Source organism: Calonectris borealis, chromosome 1, assembly GCF_964195595.1.
Source record: "Calonectris borealis chromosome 1, bCalBor7.hap1.2, whole genome shotgun sequence".
NCBI lineage: Eukaryota > Metazoa > Chordata > Aves > Procellariiformes > Procellariidae > Calonectris > Calonectris borealis.
The window spans coordinates 2,558,973-2,581,451 of record NC_134312.1 but is presented as its reverse complement, the minus strand read 5'-3'; the positions used below and the strand labels follow the sequence as shown (position 1 = coordinate 2,581,451).

The following is a 22,479-nucleotide window of genomic DNA, read 5'->3' as shown; positions in this document are numbered from 1 at the left end:
TGGACGTTATAGACTGAAACATTAATTGTAGGCAAAGAAGCTTTGAAAATGTGCAAGAATTTAGAGGAGGCTTGAAATTTAATGGATCTAATAACATTTATGTTGTCTTGAGATTGTGTGCATTGTATTTACATGTGTTCCTTCGAATCATGAGTTTATGTTGTTTATATAGATCTGACACTCTTCTAGGGCTATGAATTGCTATTTATAAGCTGATCAAAGGATTAGTGCAGTAGACATCATGAAAGGAAATGGGCACTTGTCATTAATTTTATTGCATCATAAAATTTTCAATACCCTTGAAAATAGAAGCGTTTTTTTGTTTTAGCTTGGTTTTGCCATGGCATAGTGTTGTATGTCTAGTTTTAATGGAACCTAAAGTCTTCTTTCAAGACTGCGTTGAAGACTTGCATTCAGTGCCAATTAATTTTTTCATAAGGCATTTGAATATGCTGAAATGTGTGTGTCCGTGGAGGAGAGGGGACAGAAGCACATAGAGGAAAAGGTAAAAAACTCCATTCAGCTTTTTATCTCTAAAGGCAGAAGACCTGACAACGCTCACGTTGAGTTTACAGCTGTCCCTTAGACTTGTCTAGGCAAAGTATTAAAGTATCCAAAAATACTCAGTGACCTTCTTTACTAGAATTATTGGGATAACTTATTATGAGAATAATTATTCTCATTATTTTTATGCTTAAATAAATAGGGTTTAAGTGGCATATTACGGTGAGGGTAGACTATTTTTATTTCCCTTCACTGCATTTCACAACAATTAATGAAAACATGGCTGCTTCTGGGAAGAGGATGCTGTCAAGCCCTGGAGGGCTGAGACACCAGCGACTCATGTTAATCTTAAGTCCAGATGGACTGCATCCTCATATTGCTGTTTCCCCTCCATTTGAATCTTCCACTGGAAATCTTCTAAGAGAAGATGGTGGGGGCAAAGAATTTTACATTTGAGATCAAATTGTGTGTAGCCATTAAAGACTGGTAGGACGTTTGCTTTGAAAAGATTAACCTATTGTCAAAATCAGCTAAAATGACAGCACCAACTCTGTTTCTCCCCCTCCCCTAGTGAATTTGAGTGTCTCAAGCCTTTGAGGTGTCAGTGAGATCTGCACCATGGTTTTTTTTTTTTTTTTGCCTTACAAACTCTGATCCTCAGGTTTAACCAACTGGACACCCTCCTTTGAGGGTGTCCATGTCATCTTCACCCTGCAGCAATCACGGAGTGATCAACAAAAATAACTTCCTCGTTGAGGACGAATCAAAGCCATTGAAGGGTGAACGTCGCAATCACAGCCTTTCGGCCTGCCATGTGTGCACGTGGCGACAAATCTTGAAATCCCTGTTACTTGTCCTTTCCTTTATAGCCAAGCTTCAAAGAGTAGGGCAGTCTGATCCTTGACTTTAAACACACTTTAATAAGAAGTCCTTTCCTTCACTGCCTTCTCTGCCATTCTTCTGCCTTCTTCTGTGCATCATGCATAAATCAGTGAAATTTCACAACACTTTTGGCTTACTTTTCTTTTTTAAGAGCTGTTCAACTTTTCTGACCATTTTGGTCCAGATCAGCGTCACGATTATACTGAGGATTTGTTTCTCTAAACTTTCTGTTACTTTGCTGCCACATCAGAGTGACCAGAGCGAAAGGGAGAGGGAAGGAAACCTGATTTCATAACTAATTCACTTCTAGAAGAGTTGCGGTTCCTCCTCTCTTTAATGTCAGTGCTGTCCCACGGTGACCTGATGCCGAGATGTATTTGGTTCCCCCCTGACACATGTTACAGAAAATACTGACCTGACCTTTAAAAAAATTTATTAACATTTATAAATTTTATTTTACTGTGTCATGTTGAGAGAAATTGTTCCAGCTGGACAGGAAGAATGCTTCTACAATGGCATTGCTTCGCTCATTTGTGTAACAACATACTACAAACACCTCTGTTTTCAGTCCGAAGCCGACTGCCCTCTCATCTACCCTTTCACATTTATTTTGTCTATACTTAGTGGTCTTCGCCACTTAGCTTTAATAAACTGCTTTTTATGATATTATCTGCTTTTTGGGTGCGCCACCTAACACAGATTAAAGGTAAACCTTCTGTAGGCTGTGGTTGATTTTTGGTGTATTTGGGAAGGAGGAGAAGTTTTCCTGATCATTTCAATCCCTGGGTTTTTCTGGAGCGGCCAACTTCTGATGGAGGTACCCGGCGGGGCTTAGGATGATCCTGCCCATCTGCGAGCGAGACAAGTCATCACAGGAACGTCCTGGCTGTGTTCTGGCTCTGAGCTGAAGTCCTCTTCCACAAGAGAAACACAGAATAAGAGCCCCCTCTCTACAGGTTTGGCTCAGTAGTGGCAAAATCTAAATTTTACTTCTTGCCGCCTCTCCTGAATTTAATTAGGAAGCAAAACTAAATCTGAAGCGGGGGCGGGGGGATGTGGTTGGCATCTATAAATATAGCACATGAATAAATGTGAAGAAAGGCAAATAGCAATTTGGCCGGTATTGGCTGAGGAATAAATGGATATAACCTTTCCTTCCCATCACGTGGTAAGACACAGTTTGTTGTCTTACTTTTTTCCTCACTGCTTGTTCAGATACCTGCTGGTAACAGTCTTGGCACTTGTGAATTAAGTTGTTTAGTTTCAAAATCATTTTAATAATACAAATTAATAAAAATGGCATAGGAGACAAAGCAACATCACGCTGCTAGCTCTAAAGGACAGCTCTTCTTAAATACAGGTATGGGATGACTGTTTGTGTGGAGTAACCTGTTCTGTTCGTTGGCTTGGGCACTTAACTTTTAGAGGTCAAAAATAAAATTAGAATGAAAAATGAAATGTCACTTGTATGGTCTAAATATGGTATATTCCCCAGAGTGGATGGGGAAGAGAAATAGGCATCCCAGTGCCTAATTCTTGGAAGACCAACATTTGTTGAAGTAATGTTTGCTTTAAAGGAGAATGACTTGCGTAATGTCTTCATGCACAGTACATAGAGCTTTAAATAGTCCGTTCCGGATATAAATTTTACCCTGGTGACTTGTATAATTTAAGAGTAGTTAAAGGAGACCTCAGTTTTGCTTTGCAGTAAGTCTAATGCAAGAGAAGGACCAAGATGTTACTCTCTCTGCATTATTGCTTTGGATCAGTTTTGGGAAACTGAGTTTATTTTTAATTCATGAGAAGAAATTTTAAATAAAGCACACACTTGATGTCAATCAGTTGCTTTAATCAAAAAAAAAGGGTTCCTACTCCTCCCAGCTCTTAATCACAGATCTCCCACTGATGCCATGTGTACCTTCACACGAGGCCTCTGCTTTGCCTCTCTGCCCCGTGAAGATTGTGTCGCGTCCTATCTACTTCTGCCGTGACTAATTGCATAATGATTGCGAAATGTTTTGAGATGGAAAGGGTTGTATCACTGCCTGGTTTTCACCATGCTTAAATTTCTTCCCAGTGTGTAGGATTTTCTGAGCCTCTCTCTCAAGCAGCCAAGCAATCGTTGCTTAATGTGCATGCTCTAATAATGACTGAAATTAATTTCTTAGAAATGACATCAAAATAATTAATACAGCCCTCTTGGGCTGCATGTGATAGAAGTGATCTGAGGAAGTGAAGATATTAAAGTGTCACTGTCCTTCTCCACACATGTGAAATGTCATCATCAGTTCATAGCAGTCTTGCTTTATTACGGCCATATTAAAATGAATGTTTTGCACATCTTCGTAGAGTGCCTATTAACAGCATTTCCTTGATTTAAGAAATGGCTCCAGTATGCGAATGCAACCCATTTCGATGAATAAATTTAGCACTTTAATGCTATTTATTTACTCCACACTGTAAAACGTAGTAAGATAAATAATGGGTCCCACAGGGACATGGGGTAAGTTGGTGATCATCCTCTCAGCAGGCAGATGAACACAGCTCGAGTAAAGAAATAATGATCAAAATTCACAGTGCTCCCTGGGATGCCATTTATATACCTGAATCTAATAAAGAAAGAATTACAATGCTTAACAACGTGCTTAGCACTGGGATCTGAATGTAATGAGACCGGCAGTGAGGAATGTATAGCCATATTAGCTCAACCTCAAACTACGTTGGAGGTGTGGACGGCGAGAGCTGCACGCGATCTGATGCCCCATCCGTGTGGGATTTGCCGGCTGTCGGGATACCTGCGCTTTCTTCTTTACTGGTTAGCAAAATCCAGTCCAGGGCAAGCTTTCTGCTCTATATCTAAAATATTCTGCTGAAGGCTATTTTGGGGTTTGGATTTTAAACCTCTCGAAATGTGTTTGGATTTTCTATCCAAGCGTAGTGCAGGACTATGGCAGTTACAAGTGTACATGAAGGTTGTAGAGCTGGTCAAGACTTAAATGACAAAATGGCAAGTGATTGATTGATTGATGGATGGATTGGCTTTCAAGAAACTTGATTGATTCTATCCCTGTGATTATCCAGGTCTGAAACATGGTTGGAATTTTATGGGGCGGGGGGCAAAAGATGTCTTAGTTAGAAAGCCTGGTCCCTGTTCTGATATAAAAGTCGGGAGTGTAGATCATGGTGTGCTTGGAGTGACCAAGAATGGCACGGATTACCAGCTGCCACTGCTCTCGCACCTCTTCTGGTTTTGCGCTTGCTTTTCAGAATAGATTTCTACTGAAAGGAAAATATTTAAGAATTTTACACTCGATTTAGGTTGTATGCCCAGGAAGTCGTAAGAAAAAAATACACATCTAAAAGACTGCAAATAATTTTTCAAAATCACAATTCAGATACGATTGGTGTAGTCTAAGCAGTCATACTTTGGGCATAAAAGTAATAACAACCTGTCTGGAGACTCCTCCCTATTCCTTGATCAAACATTTGAAAAGTACAAACATGAATAACAGAATAAAATGGTAAAATGATAACGGAGTGATTTGTACTTCAATTTTTATGTGCTTTTTAAGCTGTCAATAATCCAGCACATCCCATATTTTAAAAATAAAACATATTTTTTTGTAATCGCGGGTCTTGCAAATTAACTCCTGGAGTTTGCTGCTTTCCATCCCCTCCGGGAGCAAACAATTCTGTCCCCAGTTGTTCCTGTTTTGATAACTTTTATCTCTCCATTAGTTTCTCAGCAATGCCTTGCAGCCTAGTCCGAGTCGGTGGGTATATTCAGTGCGGGGGAAATAATCCTGGAACACAAGAGAAAATAAAGCTTGGCTTTGTCTTTCAGTGGTTTTGACTCTTCCAGGCTAAGAGGACATGGTAAAAAGTCCAGACGTCCTCCGGGTGTTGGCAGTGGAGTTGGTAAGATGCTAAAACTTTTTGCCTTGTGGCTGAGCCACCGTGGAGCATCCTAGGAGGATCTGCTGGGATCAGAGCTCGTCACGTCATGGAAGGTGTAGCGTGTCTGGAGACGTAGCAGGGAATTAGAAATAGTAAAAAACGAGGCACGTTGACTCAATTTCCAGTTGGTTGAAATGTTTCTGGTTTCAGGTGTGTGCGTTTGTTTTCATCAAAACATCAGCTTTTCATGGAGAAAATGGATTCTTCTAATGAAAACAAAAACATTTAGTAGAAAATTAATTCCAGAGAAAAATTTGTAAGATTATTGTGACCCCCCTTAGTCATCAAATCTAGTTGACTACAGGTGCACGCGCACATGGCAGATGTGCTGAACGAGAAGGGGGCTGTTTTTGACTCGGCCCTCTTCCAACTAGGTCCACACATTAAAAACGAAAATAATTTACATATTATTCAGACGGTTGGAATTTCCAGTTGTATAGGAGGATATATGTCTTCTCTTCAGTTTCTTTTTCATTCTGGTTAAATAAATCCTTTCCCGTGCAGGAGGAGAAAGCTTTCTGTATGCTTCGGTATGCAGAAGCTATTTCACGTGAGCTATTCATGCAGCGCATGAAAGGCATCTTGCAGGAATAGCCTCAATTGGTTATTTTTAGGAGGGGGAGGAAGGCATCAGCAAAACCACTAGAGAGATCTCTTCTGCCACTGTAAACACATCTCTGAATAAAAGAAGCCAGTTGCTGCCTAATGAAAAGAAAAATTGGAAACCCCCGCGCAGGCTGATTACAGTCACACAGATGCTTTTGCCAAAATTTCCACCTTCCTGGGCAAAATTTGTTCTCTTTTTCTCTGTAGAAAACCTCTGCTACAAGAATTGTTTGGGGAGGAGGGGCAGGGAATCAGCTGCTGGACTAAGTAAATTAGTTCGGGGACATTGCAGGCTTCCCTAATGGCATATTTATGGATGCTGGATGTTTTGGGAGGTACGGGAGTGAGCGAGGCTGATTCCTGTGTGTCTGTCTGCCTCATTCTCATTTATGGAATCACATAAATCTCTGCAGCCCTGTAGAACAACGGGATACAAAGAGTGTGAATCCAGTAAAGATGACTTGCTTGCTCCAGTATCACCTAGACACCAAAAGCCTGATCCAGAGTCTGTTGAAGGAAATGCTCATATTTCCAGCAAACTTGGCTTCAGATGAGGTTTCTTACTGTTTTTTTTTTGTTTGAGAAGCAGGAGGTTGAGGGAGGGGAGAAGGTTATTTGCCGTCTCAGGTGGGGTTGCAGATCTGGAAACGGGAGTGGAAGATGCTGATTCTAGAAATGGATTGGTGAGTGTGGGACACTGCCGTAAGTGGTCCTTTCTTGGATGTCTGAGAAGTCTTGAGTGTGCAGGATCTTTCTTAGGTGGCCATACATCGTTGTGGGCAACAAAGAAGGTTCCTTGGGCTGAACCAATCCTGGGTTTGTTTATTTTTACAGAGAGAAAGGGTGAGTCTTGTGGGGGGAAAGGACGCTTTGTCCAGTCCTCCTCCTTTCATTCCATTGCTAGGTATCTCTGATAGTCCTCTAAAGTCCATATCATTTGTGTTTCTCTTGTATCCCAATTAAAAGCAAAAAAATTAAGAGGCTTTATTGTAGCCATTTGCAATCGCACGCTAAAGGAAAGGCTGTCTGGTTGGGTGTTTGTATCACTTTAGGATTAGCTCTGTGTTTACCTCTTGCTACTTTAATTGGGGCCGCAAGCGAGAAGTGTGTGGACTGTGCTCTGCAGACTTCAAAAAAATAGAAACAGAGAACAAGAGCAGCTGTGCTACTCTCACGGAGGAGAAATCGGTTTAATTTCCTAGCTTCTCCTGCTCAGATCTACACAAGCTGGAAATACATCGAAGGTCAAAGATTAATGTCAGAAAAAAGGGAAGCAATTTCGGCCTTTACACCATTTTCTGCTTTCACCTGCTCCTGAAAGTTAGTTTCTCTTTTCTTTAATAATGCTGTTTATTACTGGAGATGGGTTGTAGATCATCTAGAAATAAAACTACGAAGCAAATGAAAACTTTCATGTTGACAACTTGGCTGGATTGCACCTTTTTGGCTCTGCTTCTGGCAAGAAACACGTTGGAAAAATCTGACTGTGACCATGAACCATGGTGGGAAAACTGAGGCTCTTCTACTTGGTTTCCAAAATGTTATCTGGTGTCATTCCATGGGTGACAAACATATCATTGTCTAGGAGGACTGGGTTTTGTGTGAAGATAAACGTGTCTGCAGATACATTTGCAGATGCTCTTGGGATGATTCAAGGAGAATATTTAGGAATTTGACCTAAAGCCTGTCCAAATCTACAAATAGTTTTCTGTTTAATCCCTTGAGCCTTGAGTCCTCCATACGGAGTAAGGTCTTCTCTGCCGTGGCCTACATAGCACAGGCATAATTCGTAGTCATCCGGTTTAATAATCTATACATTTTCTAGAACAAAGTAATTGGTTTTAATGCACGCTCTTCAGAAGAACGAGATGCATTCAGGACTTTGCTGAGATCACCTTTACACTTCACTGCTAGGAAGAAAAGCATTTGTCTAGAATTATGAGGAAAACATCCCATCAATCTCTCTGTGAACATCACATTATGAGAGGTGCGTGTGTGGGATGTAATGTGCTGTAGCAGAAAACAAAGTACTTGGGGGAAAAAGCATCCTATGGACTGCGGACTTTGAAGCATTAGATGAGAAGTATTTGGTCTGGGAATTATGTCACCTTATACAAATCTTTATATACAAAAATTTTACAGACTTTGAATAGATTTTTGATGAGTGTTTCTGTCAGTAGAACACATAATCCTTAAAACCTTCTGGAATTTGCTATAAAGTCTTTCTAATTTCCTGATCAATGAGGCATCTGAACATTTTACATTTGTACATGTGTTAAAATATGTACAGATTACCAAGTTTAGTATCTTTTTGCTACAGATCAAGGGCCGTGAGCTCTGTACAAACCATATGTTGTAGATGAGGAGGGTGAGCAGGGTAGGAAAGGAGCAGTTGAATTGATCAGGACCCTTTGTACGAAGACATCTGCTCCTCTTTAGCTCTGCAGATTTTCACTAAGTCACCCGTTACTGGCTCTTATGATGTCTTCATAAATGAAATGTTTTCATGCCTTTTACCCTTGTGTTTAAGTTTAAATTTGAATCGTTCCAGGGCTGATGCCTTCTTGGGTAATGTTGTTGTTTATAATACGCCATGGGACCTATGAGTGTTTTCCATTTTTTAAATCAATCTCCAAGTTCCTGCGTGCATCTTGCTTACACCTTCCCCCTGTGATGATTGATGTTAACTAAATAAGCTGCCATCTATAGAAAAATCATTGTATGCTATTGATTTTATATAACTTTATTTTCTGAAATATTTCACTTGGTTGGAGAAATTGTAATTTCAAAACCCATTTCTTTTGGCCTGATATAAAACTTTTCCCAATCTGTGGGTGTACAGGGGAGCTGGATCAAATCCTTCAGTACTTATGGGTATGTACGAGTGTAGCCTCCAGCGGCAGTTCCCAAGATCCTCCCAAGATGATCTGATTTTAACTGCTTTATGCTGGTGGTAGCGGCCCTTGCTTCAGCATTGTTTTCTCCCAGCTTTAATTTGTGCACTTCAATGTCGATGTGATGAGAATAGAGTGAAACTGCGATGATACAAATATGAATCAGCCCCATTAGTATGAATCAAGAAGATGCTTTACCAGCACATGACGTTTAAATGTTGACGCTGTGGTAGTGTAACTGTTTTGGCTCATGTAGCTTTGACGTTCGGTTTGCTTGTAGATGTTTTCCTCCCCTTTTGGGTTTGCTGTAATATTCCATGAAAGAGAGAAAATGAAGAGTTTTATTTGTTGAAGCATGCCAAACTTTTCTTTCCTGAAGCAAAATCCAGATTGAAGAGCTGAGCCTTGAAACCTTCCCTATGGGTAAATAAAAGTGGTTCTGCTGGTTAAAGACGGGGATGAGATCTACATTAAGACCCTCCTATGAAACATAGGCTGGCATCAGCTTCCTCCTTCCTAATTTTGGAAACTTACCCGTGAAGTGCCTTTGCTGACTGCTCAGAAAGAGGAATAATCTTTGCGGTAGTAGGGCTTCAGCTGTGGCTGCTCAAGCATAATTTCTGAAATGGATGCTCTACAAAGAAGAACTCGAAATAGTCATGATAAAATCTTTGGGGATATGCAGGATTGGGAAGGGAGTGTAGCCTCACTTTTCCAAAACACTCAAAAAATAGAAGAAGGGGGTAGGAGGATTAATGAAGAGAAAAATGCAAGCCTGAACTGCAGGTGTGCATGCTGTGCTTGGAAGAAATTGCAGTTTCAGGTCCATTAGGAAAATAGCTGGGGTTTTTTTACTGTTCTTACTGATTTTACCAGTAACAGTGTTGCTCTTTAGCCTGGGAAATCCAGATCTTCCATGTATGTGTTTCCAACCCTAGATGGGAGCACTGCGTGACGCACCAGAAACACAAGGCAATACATCTTTGGTGGCACTGTCCATGTGACGCTGAAGATCCCTTAATGCTGGTAATTAACCCAGGGCCGTTTCTTCCTAATTTAAAATTAGTTTTGATATCCAGAGTTGCCTTTGGCTACTGTTTGAATAAATTGAGATTTCAATATTGCCTCGTATTTACTAACTCACAATAGAATGTACTTGGAGTCAGATCCTCATTTAGTTAAAATAAACGTACTTCCATGGTATTAAACAAATTTAAACCAGTGGACGATTTGGCCTGGGGGAGTATAAGAGGCTGCGTATTGGATCAGGTTCTGAGTTGCATTATAATAAGTAAGAAACGTGTGATGTGGTTGAGTTCAAGAGAAGAGATTTATACCAGGCTGGCTTTGTACTCATGCCTAATTTTCCTAATGCATAACAGAATGGAAACAAATTAATACGGCATCAAATTGGAGGCTCGCAGGAGAAGAAAGAGTTGATACAACTTTCAAATGCAGGTACGTTCATTTTCAGCGGGTAGATGCAGCTTATCCTTCAGGTTTTTGGTGTTTGGGCCTTGTGAAGAAAACATTTCAATGAAGAAAAATAGATCAAGGGATGTTTTCAAAGTCAGCACTTCCACCAAAACCTTTCAATCTCCTGGTTCATTTTCTGTACACCCTGACCCTCTTGAATGTCATCTGCTCTTTTCCGATTGTAAAGCCTTTCTCCGCTCCTTTCCCTTGTGGATCTCCTCTCTTCTGAGCTCTCCTTTTTTCCTTTGTGAGCCTTCCCTCCTCCTCTTCCTCCTCCTCCAGCTACCTCATTCAGGCTGACACCTTTTTGTTAGTGTTATCAGACAGATTAGAGGACTAGGATTCGTGCAGGAACTGGTGCAAATTCTTCTGGGTCAACAGGTTTGTTCCCAATGATCACGCTCTTTGATTGCTCAGTATGAGTGAGTGATCAATGTCAACTTTGTGGCTAAGCCCAAGTTTGAATTTGTGTGGGTTTAACTAGCTGAGTACTGATTTTGAAGGAAATGGGGATTTGGAAGAAAGGGAGAGAGGAATTGGTGGTTGGGGTTTTTCCCCTTTTTTCCCCAAACTTTGCGTCTCTTGGGTTTTTAATAGATGGTCTTTCTGGGCAAAATGGGGTAAGAAAATCATTAGAATAGTCAAGGCAGATATTTGAAATTTTGGCAGGGGAGCTCTGTCAGCACCAGCTTGGCTTGTGATTCTTTCTAACTCTTCCAAGTAATTTTGCCAGTCCATCACGGATCCATCCCCATGGCTGGGAGATGCCACCGGGTTGCTTCCACCATGTTGTTTTGTACACTGACTGCATTTCCCTCTTTCGACACTCTCCAGTGGTTGTCCGTGTGTCTTTACTGCAGGTGTTTGAATGAACATCCCTTGACCTTACACTAAAGGCCAAGAACTTGCCTGTAGATCTTTGAATTAAATTTAAATTTTTTAAATGAAACTTTTTGATACAAGGTGAAACCAGCTCTGCTCTTCATCTGTAGTGGAATAAACATCATAAAATGTGTCTGCTTAATATTTTACTGTAAAACAAAGACATTACAGCTCAAGTCTTGGCTGTTCAAAGCAAGGTAATCTGTGCTGTGGGTATCTCTATTTATGTGTCATTACTGGAACTCTGCTTATTAGCAAAAAAGAAGAATCAAATCTTGTTTGTTTTATCACTTTATTTCGTGCAGCTTAGGAAGATAAGGTTGTTGCAGAATAACATTCATTTTGCCATATTAACGAATGTTTGTGGACAGTATGAACTGGATAAAACCGTTCACGCTCTGTTCACACTTTCATGGCTTGGAATTCAATCTGTGAATCAAGTCATATAATACAATAGCGGTGGCTTCAGGCAACTGTGCAATTTAATAATAGACCTCAACAAAGTAGGCTTGCATTAGGTCTGTGCCGTGGTTAACCTTCACAAGAGATTTTGCAGAGGAATCAGGCTATGTTTATCTGTCTGCCTCATTCGTTTCATGTTTCGGTGTTGGTGGGCTTAATAATGTCTCAGAGACTCCTGCAAGAGAGAGATGGATTTTGAAAAGGGAAGGAAGAAAGGGTGGGTAACAGCAAACAATCTCCCTGTGTATTTTACTCCGAGTCCCAGTGGATTAGCGATAGTAGTTTGCATTAGCAATGACAGTTCAGAGATGATTACTCTTCCCTAGAGACTGGCAGGGATAGAAATGGGGCTCCATTATGTTGCTCATTATTATTCTCTGTGCTGAGTGGCACAGTGACTGGGGAGCCAAAGGGCAGAGTTGAGCAGTGGTTTTAAGCTAATAAAGTTGTACGAAGCAGGAGATGGGATTGTTAAAACGAAAGCTTTGTTCCAGGGTGTCTGAAAGTACCTTTTTATTTTGTACTAAGCTGAAAGTGTATTGGCTGTGTTGGCTTTACTCAGTTTGATGGAAAAATGTTTACTTTCCCTTCTGTTAGCTTTATTGAAATTTTATATAACAAACTCTAATTGCATTGTGTTAGAAGACATTTTCCTCCCCGATTCAGATTTCTGGTCTCATTCTCTCCCCTTTATGTAAACTGAAGTGATGGAGAAAGGGCCAGTTTGAGGATGGGCTTCTTTAAGAAAGCTCATAATAATCCTCTTTCCTTAAGCAAACCAGAGTGACCTTCTTCCCACCTCTGAGAAATAGTTCCTGAAGACTTGCCTTTCCTTTCTGTTTAGTCTTTGCATGAAAGCAGGTTTCATGGTCTTAATTCCATTGTTCTTCCCCCCACATCATTGTACAAATGTGTGGCTTGATTATCCTCTTCATGGTTTATAAATGATTAGTAATTTAATTTATCTCAGATGTTGCAGAACTTTACAACTACCAGTAAATAACACCTCATTGGCTTTTTTTTTTTTGTAAGTGGACCATGTTGTGGATTAGCAAAGTGAGACAAAAAGACTTAAGTCATGAGATCAGATGACAAAACAGCAGCAAAATTGGCGAGCTATGAGTTTTTGCCTGTCAGTAGGATGTAGCATCTCTGAATGGGCAGGTAATCTGAATATCTGTTGATTTGTGAAATATTAGCTAAGAGAGGGGTCCATTGAAATAAATTTCTTATTTATACGTTTATGTTTATCTAGAAGTGTATTAGTTCACATTATGGTAAATTCAGAGTAAAAAAAAAGGCTTAGTATCTCACCGATTTTACAATACGTATCTCCATTTAAAGCAGAAAATGTTACAATTTGCGTAGAACAGTGGCATCATTTCAAATTGATGCTACCCTTTACAAGGAAGGGTTGACTTCCAGGGTTTAACTGCAGTGTAACATATAGCTTCATTCATGCCTGACTGCATGATAATGTAGTTTTTGCCAAGATCTCGCAGCCGTTAGGTCTACGAAGACATTGGTGATTTATTTTGGTACAGCTCTAGGAATGGGGTTGTGATTATCTTAATATATTGTATGAATCGTAGAATCATTAAGGTTGGAAAAGACCTCTAAGATCATCGAGTCCAACCGTCAACCCAACACCCCCATGCCCACTACACCATGTCCCTAAGCGCCTCATCTACACGTCTTTTAAATACTTCCAGGGACGGTGACTCCACCACTTCCCTGGGCAGCCTGTTCCAAGGCCTGACCACTCTTTCAGTAAAGAAATTTCTCCTAATGTCCAATCTAAACCTCCCTTGGCGCAACTTGAGGCCATTTCCTCTCGTCCTATCACTGTTACTTGGGAGAAGAGACCAACACCCACCTCGCTACAACCTCCTTTCAGGTAGTTGTAGAGCACGATGAGGTCTCCCCTCAGCCTCCTCTTCTCCAGGCTAAACAACCCCAGTTCCCTCAGCCGCTCCCCATCAGACTTGTGCTCCAGGCCCTTCACCAGCTTCGTTGCCCTTCTCTGGACACGCTCCAGCACCTCCATGTCCTTCTTGTCGTGAGGGGCCCAGAACTGAACACAGGATTCGAGGTGCGGCCTCACCAGTGCCGAGTACAGGGGCACGATCACCTCCCTGCTCCTGCTGGCCACACTAGTTCTGATACAGGCCAGGATGCCGTTGGCCTTCTTGGCCACCTGGGCACACTGCCGGCTCATGTTCAGCCGCTGTCGATCAGCACCCCCAGGTCCTTTTCCTCTGGGCACTTTCCAGCCACTCTTCCCCAAGCCTGTAGCGTTGCCTGGGGTTGTTGTGGCCGAAGTGCAGGACCCGGCACTTGGCCTTGTTGAACCTCATACAGTTGGCCTCAGCCCATCGATCCAGCCTGTCCAGGTCCCTCTGCAGAGCCTTCCTACCCTCCAGCAGATCAACACTCCCACCCAACTTGGTGTCACCTGCAAACTGACTGAGGGAGCATTCGATCCCCTCGTCCAGATCATTGATAAAGATATTGAACAGGACCGGCCCCAGTACTGAGCCCTGGGGAACACCGCTCGTGACCGGCCGCCAGCTGGATTTAACTCCGTTGACCACAACTCTCTGGGCTCGGCCGTCCAGCCAGTTTTTTGCCCAGCGAAGAGTGCACCTGTCTAGGCCGTGAGCCGCCAGCTTCTCTAGGAGAATGCCATGGGAGACAGTGTCAGAGGCTTTACTGAAGTCCAAGTAGACCCCATCCACAGCCTTTCCCTCATCCACTGGGCGGGTCACCTGGTTATAGAAGGAGATCAGGTTGGTCGAGCAGGACCTGCCTTCCATGAACCCGTGCTGGCTGGGCCTGATCCCCCTTTTTTTTTTTCTTTTTCTTTTGTTTTTTTTTTTTTTAGGGTGTTTTTTTTTTGTTTTTTTCTTTTCTTTTTTTTTAATTAAAAAAAAAATTTAGTACGTAGCTGCTCTGCTACGTATGAAACCCTGATCCAGAATCAGGTCGTCTACGAATGATGTGGCGCCGAGTGCCCCACGATCGTGCGGTAACGCCATGGGGGAGAGGCGGCGCCGCATCTGTCCGCCCCTCTGGTCCCGACTACGAGCGACGCTCTGCACCGGGCCTGCCCCGCGTGCGGTGGGCGGCCGGCTATCGCAAGCCCACCGAGGCGCCAGCAGTGCTGCGCTATTGCTACGTCTAGGCGGGATTCTGACTTACAGGCGTTCAGTCATAGGCCCGCAGGTGGTAGCCTCGCGCCAGTGGCTCCTCGGCCAAGCGCACGCACCAGGGGTCTGCACCCGCGGTTTCTCTCGTGCTGAGCAGGATTACTACTGCAACAACACATCAGCAGTAGGGTAAAACTACGCTGTCTCATGACGGTCTAAGACGACTGGTGAATTCCTGAACTATTTGAAAAAGGGCACCTGCCCATGCCTTTCCACAGGGTACCTGGTTTGGCAGAGACTGTCCAGTTTTGTAGCTCGGTAAAGCTGTTGTATATTTGCAGTAGAGCAGTGTAGTCTGCAGGACACCAATATTTTTATGCTCCAAGAAAGCAGAGCTACGACCGTGGTCCATCCTGTGGGCTGCGAGATGAAGAAGGCTTATGTATATAGGACCCCACTGAATTTTAATAATAGATTCCCAATAATAATAATTCACAATAATCTGTGGTTTATTTAAGCCACTGCATACCAAGCTGCAGCCGAAAAAAGCAGTAAGGTCCTTAGCTTCCCTAACCAGGACTTCACGTGGTTGGGGTTGCGGTGATCAATTGACTAAACATGCTTGCTATGTCCTTTCTAGTGAGGTAAGAATAATCCCTATACGAGACATCTGAGACACGCTCCCACCCAGTGCATCCCTTCCCTGCAGTAGATTCACACCTTCATTCTTGATTGAAGCATCATCTCTTTTTAATGCATCTGCTTTTCTCACTGGATCTTCAAGTTGCATCCCCTCCCCTCTCTCCTCCTCCCTTTTAGCAGGATTGTCAGTTAAGCTGCATGGCCTTACTTCCAAAATTTGCATGTCGGGAGGAATGATGGCATTATGTAGCGAGTCTGGAGATCAGGACGGGACGTGTTGGGCACCAGGTCCCCCACGCTCATCATCTACTTCCCAGAAACCAACACGTGTATGTTGACCTCTCTAAAGCCAGAGCAGATCTCCTCGTGCTGGTTACTCCTGGGCCGCATTGAGCATGTCTTCAAAATTGTAAGAATTAAATCCTTGTTGCTGTAATTAAATGGGAGCTAAAATTCTGATACAATCAGGGCTCCAGAATCTCAACTCGAGATAGGAAACTGTGATGTTTGCAATTCACACTTACATTGTAGTTGCTGATGAAAAAAGAGAGAGTAAGAGAGAGTTGCTCTTACTGGCACATTTTTAAGGTTTTCCCAGGTAATTTATGAACTGATTTAAAAATCAATGTATTTTTCTCCCATTCTGTAGAACGTTCCCCTGCTCTCTGGATTTTGAAGCTAACATTGAGCTCTCTTGTCTCTCTGAACTGGAAAGAAATTGTTTAAGTTCTGTACTTCAAAATTTGTGAATATTCACTCAACAGTCAGAGTATTTAGAGCAAAGGAGCTCTGTTGTTCTTTGCAAAAGCTCTCAACCTCCTTGCTTATGTGATCTATCATCAACTGGGAAGTCTATGGCCGTATTCCCAATCCTATCAGTGAAGCCTAATGAAGGGGCTGGATTTGATTGTTTTTCTAGGTCTCTTCGGGTTGATGGCATTAGCCATCAGTCAAAAAGCTGTGAAGGAGCCTGTTGAAGCTATGCCAGCTCCTTTTGCCCCAAACTGTGGGGCGAGCTGCCAACAGCTTGCAGGGACCCGCCAGGCACGCCAGCCCGATAAAAATGCAGATATGAAGATGGTGTAATTGAGAGCGCTCTGGGCGTACTTGGGCAGATCTGGGCAATGCTCATGCTCCAAGTACAGATTGGTGTTTTCATCGTGAATTGTGTTTTTTTAAGACCTTATCTGCAAAGTGTCAGATCTCTCTAAGCGTATAGGGTCAGGTTACAAATCCTGGAGCTGGGGTATGTATTTCATAAGAACAAATTGGGGCTCAGATATATAAAGAAAGAAAACCCAACCTAGACATCTGTGTTTGTAGAGACCCAAGCAATGCAGTTTTTCAAATATACTTCAATCCTGTCATTTTTCAGGAACGTCAGTAGGGTTGGCACCCTGGAAGGCAGCCTGTCTTTATTTACAAACTTTTGTAGAGTTGAGAAGTTTGTATTAAAAGATAAAACGGGAAAAGCTTGCAAATTCTATCCGATGCCTTTCTAAAACTATTTCTAAAATAAGATTCTGCAGCATGTAAGAATATAAAAGTGAAATGTGTTCTCAATTTGTATTAGACAGTGACTGAGGTTAGAATGAGCACTCTATATTTTGTTTTCTGTTCTAGCATGTACTTAAGGGGATTTATTACTCTATTAAATCTTTTAACTCTTAAAGTTTATTCTTTACTTGCTGAAGGTAACGGAATATATTGTTGCGGTTAAAATCTTTCTCTTCGTTTTTGTAATGTACTATATGCCAAGCTACATCACGAAGGAATAAACACTTTTGATCTAACTCTTATCTGTGGCGCAGTTTACATGGTAAAAAGTCTGTTGTGGTGTTAAATGCTCTCATCTTTATTCATGTCCTGGGATGATTCAGCCTATGTCGTGTGAATTACTGGATGAGGAGCACTTTCAAAACCTGTGCTAGCTTACACTGGTGTCTAGAATAAACAGGGGGTTTGTTTTCAGGTCCATATAATATGATTGTACTTGTTCACTAGGCTTGAGCTGAGCACTAGTGCAATTGGTTTGTTACTGGTTTTAATAAGCGTTGGTGAATGCTCTGTTGAGAAGAAACTTCCAGGTTTTGGATCTCATAAATTGATGCTGTTTGTTGAGAGATGCACTCAGATGCATTGCTAGCTACCGGGCTGGTACCGTTACTGTAAAGTCCCTACCTGGATTCCTTAAATCCTGTGTAAAACCAGAACTGGGTGAGATTAGCAGCTCCCTCTGGATGTTGGTAATAGCAAGAGGGCTGGTAACTTACCTCTCTCTGAGCCGTGCTCACAGTAATTACTGCATTAAGTTCCTTCTGTTTGTTCATTCTTACTGTAAATTAAAAAGTGAAGATTTGGGACTCGTCTAACATGTAACTTGATGAGGTTTGCAAATAGAGATGTGTCTTCAAAGAGTCGTTTAGAGCAATTATTTTAGAGCAGTTCTTTGCTGATGGAGACAAAATAGGCCATTAAAAATAAAAGGATAAGACTAGTGCAGCAGTTATTTTCCTAACGTACTCCAGTTTATGGCTTTTTAGTCTAAAATCACAGAAATTCCCAGTTTCTTATAACTGTTTTTCTACATTAGCAGTGATTTTGAATTGCTGCACCCGTTGCTCTGCTCCCCAGAAACCTTATAGCTGAGGGCTGGGATATGATATCAGTCTATATTTAGATTGATTCTGCTGACTGCAGTGGGCTGACTTGAGATCTTCATTTTAATATTTCAGCGTGCATTTTTATTCTTCGAAAGGTAGCTCTTTGCCTTTTTAAGGAAACTGTGTTTCCGCAAGGCGAACTTGGAGTGTGGCTGCAGCCGCTACGTGTGAAAGGCAGCTGCAGTGGGACATACGGATCCTTCTGCCACGCTTGGATCGCAGGCTGGTGTCTTACTACAGGCAGATTGGACTAGGAGAGATGCAAGACCTAACACGTAGTAAGACCAAAGCCAATGTGATCCCCCAGAAAGAAGTAATGAATCTCAGTTGATCTTTGCAAAGAGACAATAGCAATTTATTTTCATGTCAACTAAATGAGATAGAAATACAAATTCTGTTTCATTTGCTTCCCTTATTAGGGAGTTTGTCCACTTGTCTTTAATTCACTTTGGGTGTATCCCCAAAGGTCAATGCCTTTCAGACTCCAAAAGCAACCCTCTGCTGCTCCGTGGCTAAGAAGTCATCGCTCTTTGAGGTTTGCACGAAACCACAATGTATTCCTGAGCTTCCAGGGATCCCCAAGCTGCTCTTTGCAAACCGTTTGAACACGTTTTGTGATGACTTATTGCCCTCCGAGGGAGACATTAAATCCTATCTGTAGAGCCATGAGTATCTGTAGCTTTCTGCGAGAGGCTGCTAGCTTTCTTTTTTGTGGTTTTATGTAGTCCAGCCATGGTGAAAACCCACATTCTGGCTTAGCCACGCCAGCTTTTCTCATTCACTGGCTGAATTGGTCTCAATGTGCTTAAATTTCCCTTTCTAACCTCCATTCCCTTTTCCAGCCCATCCTCATTCCTGTTCATGCCAGCTCCGCATTCATTTCCCTCCTAAAGGTTTATACGTGGCAACAGCGTAATATTAAGCCAGATTTCCTCCTCGTGTATCTGTTGTTCCTCTCCTGTTAGAAACTGGGTTTTGATGTGTTTTCAGGGACACACAAGGAGCAGCTCTGTGTGACCGCATCTTTTCTGAGCTAGACAAGTACTGTTGTCCAGAGCTATTCATGCACTGTCCCAAGATGACGAGTCTTGCAAAGTGACAGAAGAAATCTTGAAGGATGAGGTCAAGAGGAAATTAAGGACTCTGCAGCTTTGACGATCAATCCAGTGTCTGTTCTGCTGTCTTAACTCTACCTTGTTTGCTTGTTAAATACATTAGGATACCTTTGGGCAGATAAATCTCAGTTCTTCTTGATCTCCCTGCAAAGGCGAAGCAGTACCTGGAGTGCACATCAGCTGGCTATTGTCCTGCAGTGTTCCCACCAGGCTTCCTAGTCCCGCTGCCACTGGGCTCGTGCTGAGGTGGAGAAGGAAACACAAGCCGGTATCTTTGAATGCAGAACCAGAGAAAAATATTTGCTTTCATAGGGAATAGTGTGAAAATCCTAGGAGAAAAGGAAATTATTCTTCCAAATGACTTTATAGGTAATGGAGATGGATGGTTCTGGCCCACTGCCACCCAGCTGGGGTGTGTGCAAGGAGTTTGCAGGAGACATCTAATTTTCCCAGGCAGGTTTTTTAACCAAAATAAAAGGCACGCATTTGCACTTTTTCACAGGTGACTGAAAAAGTGACAAAAGACTTCAGCTGCTCGACTTTTGTCTTCTTTCTGCAGTTACAACAGGAGGGGGACTTGAGCCCTGACGTTCTCTCCTCTCTGTCCTCTCTCAAAAGGCAGCTGGGAAAATCAACAAAAGCCTTTGGCTGCGCAAGAGATTTCTTGCTTCATGCGCTGTACCTTGTATTTCTAATAAGGAACCAGTATACTGTAGATCTCATCCCTTGCTTGAATCCTTCTGTCCAACTGGTTCTCATTTAATCCCTGTGATGTTCAGTCCTGGGCCGTTGGTATCAGCACATCACATGAGAGGGACAGTGGATTGAGATGCCTAGAGATGTTGGATGTCCACAGCAAATGTGAGGACTGGACAGGAAAAGATTATTTCTGCTTGTGTAGAAGTTCTAGTGTTTGACATCCAAACACTTTCCTCAGGGCAGTCCCAAGAGCATCGTTTTTGTGGGGTTTTTTCTTAATAAAACTGCCATGTGACTCCAAGACCCATATATCATTGTGGTGGGATTCTGGAAAGCTGCTTGCCCTGTACATGTGCCACCAAGTAGACGATGGCTTTTTCTTCAAACCCTGGCACAGTAACATGCCAAGAGCTCGAAAGGGGCTTTAGAGAAAAGTTTTGGTTTGGGGGGAAGCTTTGCATAGCGCTCTTCCTTCTGGGAAGAAACATGTGACCAAAAGTTTCATTTGATGCTCAAGGGCTTAACGGAGATGCCCAGGATTGGGAGGCTTTTTGCAGTGTACTCACCTCTGCTACGACGCTCAGTACCGGCACCTCTTCTCTGTGGCTTTCAGCCTGTTGTTTTTACAGGTAATTTGTTCTTTTCCTTTTTCCTTTCATCTGAATCAAAATTGTAACCTGCCAGTACCCCATTGCTCCACTTCATTGTTCATGGTGACATGCGTTAGCTTGGTCCAAGCTAACGAGATGCCTGCGGTGCAGAAGAACCCAGGTGACCTTCCCTCCAATCCCACCATGTTCTGCAGTGTCCCACATCAGCTCACATTATGTTTTGTTGTTAATTAAAACAGAATTTTGAGATTATGATCGTTGCTTTTCTTTGACGCCCTCCACCTTCCCCTAAGTAGTTTTGTTTGCCAGCTTGCATGTCTGGAAGTGTATATTGATAGTGGCGCTGCTGCTACCACATTTTGTAGAAACACCGCTGGATGTTTTACAGACATGGACTAAAATCTTGTTTGAAAGTGTGTGTGCAACGCCTCATTAACACCAGGAGGGATTTGAATCCGTGGCTACAAAATCATAGAATAGTTTGGGTGGGAAAGGACCTTTAAAGGCCATCTAGTCCAACCCCCTGCCGTGGGCAGGGACATCTTCCACTAGATCAGGTTGCTCAGAGCCCCGTCCAACCTGACCTTGAATGTTCCCAGGGATGGGGCATCTACCACCTCTCTGGGCAACCTGTGCCAGGGTTTCACCACCCGCATTGTGAAAGATTTTTTCCTTATACCTAGTCTGAATCTACCCTCTTTTCATTTAAAATCATTCCCCCTTGTCCTGTCACAACAAGTCCTGCTAAAAAGTCTGTCCCCATCTTTCTTATAAGCCCCTTTAAGCACTGAAAGGCCGCAATAAGGTCTCCCCAGAGCCGCCTTCTCTCCAGGCTGAACAACCCCAACTCTCAGCCTTTCCTCACGGCAGAGCTGTTCCATCCCCCTGATCATCTTCGTGGCCTCCTCTGGACCCGCTCCAACAGGTCCATGTCTGTCCTGTGCTGAGGACCCCCGAGCTGGACGCATCGCTGCAGGGGGGTCTCACCAGAGCAGAGCAGAGGGGCAGAATCCCCTCCCTGGACCTGCTGGCCACGCTGCTGGTGATGCAGCCCAGGATAGGGTTGGCCTTCTGGGCTGCGAGCGCACGTTGCTGGGTCATGTCCAGCTTTTCCTCCACCAGTACCCCCAGTCCTTCTTGGCAGGGCTGCTCTCAGTCCCTTCATCCCCCAGGCTGTATTGATACCGAGGGTTGCCCTGACCCGGGGGCAGGACCTTGCACTTGGCCTGGTTGAACCTCATGAGGTTCACGCAGGCCCACGTCCCGAGCTTGTGAAAAAGCAAAGCCTTACTCAGGTGAGGTGCTGTGACGGGGGTTTGGACACCGGAGCGTGTGCTGTGGCTAAGCACCGTGATTTGGAAGCTGCTTTCTCACGCTAGCTGACGTATATAGCCTTCACACGAGTGCTGTAGCGTTGTGTTTTTCTTTACAAAAACAGGCCTGAATTGAACACCAGGTCGTGTTACAGGATGTTATTGGCGACTTTTAAAGATGTACGCAGTTGGTGGAGTCATCACTAATGACATGATATCAGAAAAGGGGATGAGAAAAAAGTATTAGCTATGTTGTTGATGAAACAATGGGAGATACGGTATACAGCAATGTATCTATTGAACAAAAGCAATCGAAAATGAACTATATTATTTCTCACTCACTTGTTCTGTCAGTGATTGAGGCATTTCAGAGCACAACCAGGAAAATAATAGGTTGCTTTCACAATGGTAGAAGTTTAAGAAATGCTCAATCATTCATCCGACATCATTGCTGTCGTCGGTCAGAGCTTTAGCGTGTGCTATTGATGCCTTGCTTCATTCTTATTGCCATTTGCTTTTCAGATTCCATCTCCCCGCAATGGAGGACTGAACATTTCAATTTGCTATCTGTAGAGCTGTACTGAAATGCTCGGGCTAAAATGAGAGAGATGATTTTGGGTGAGG

The 22,479-nt window shown here is 42.8% G+C and overlaps 1 protein-coding gene across 8 annotated transcripts in view; it reads left to right on the top strand.

Moving 5' to 3' along the window:
- Window positions 1–22,479, top strand: part of EXOC4 (exocyst complex component 4) — a 404,931-nt gene that overhangs the window by 208,100 nt on the left and 174,352 nt on the right. The window lies entirely within an intron of this gene.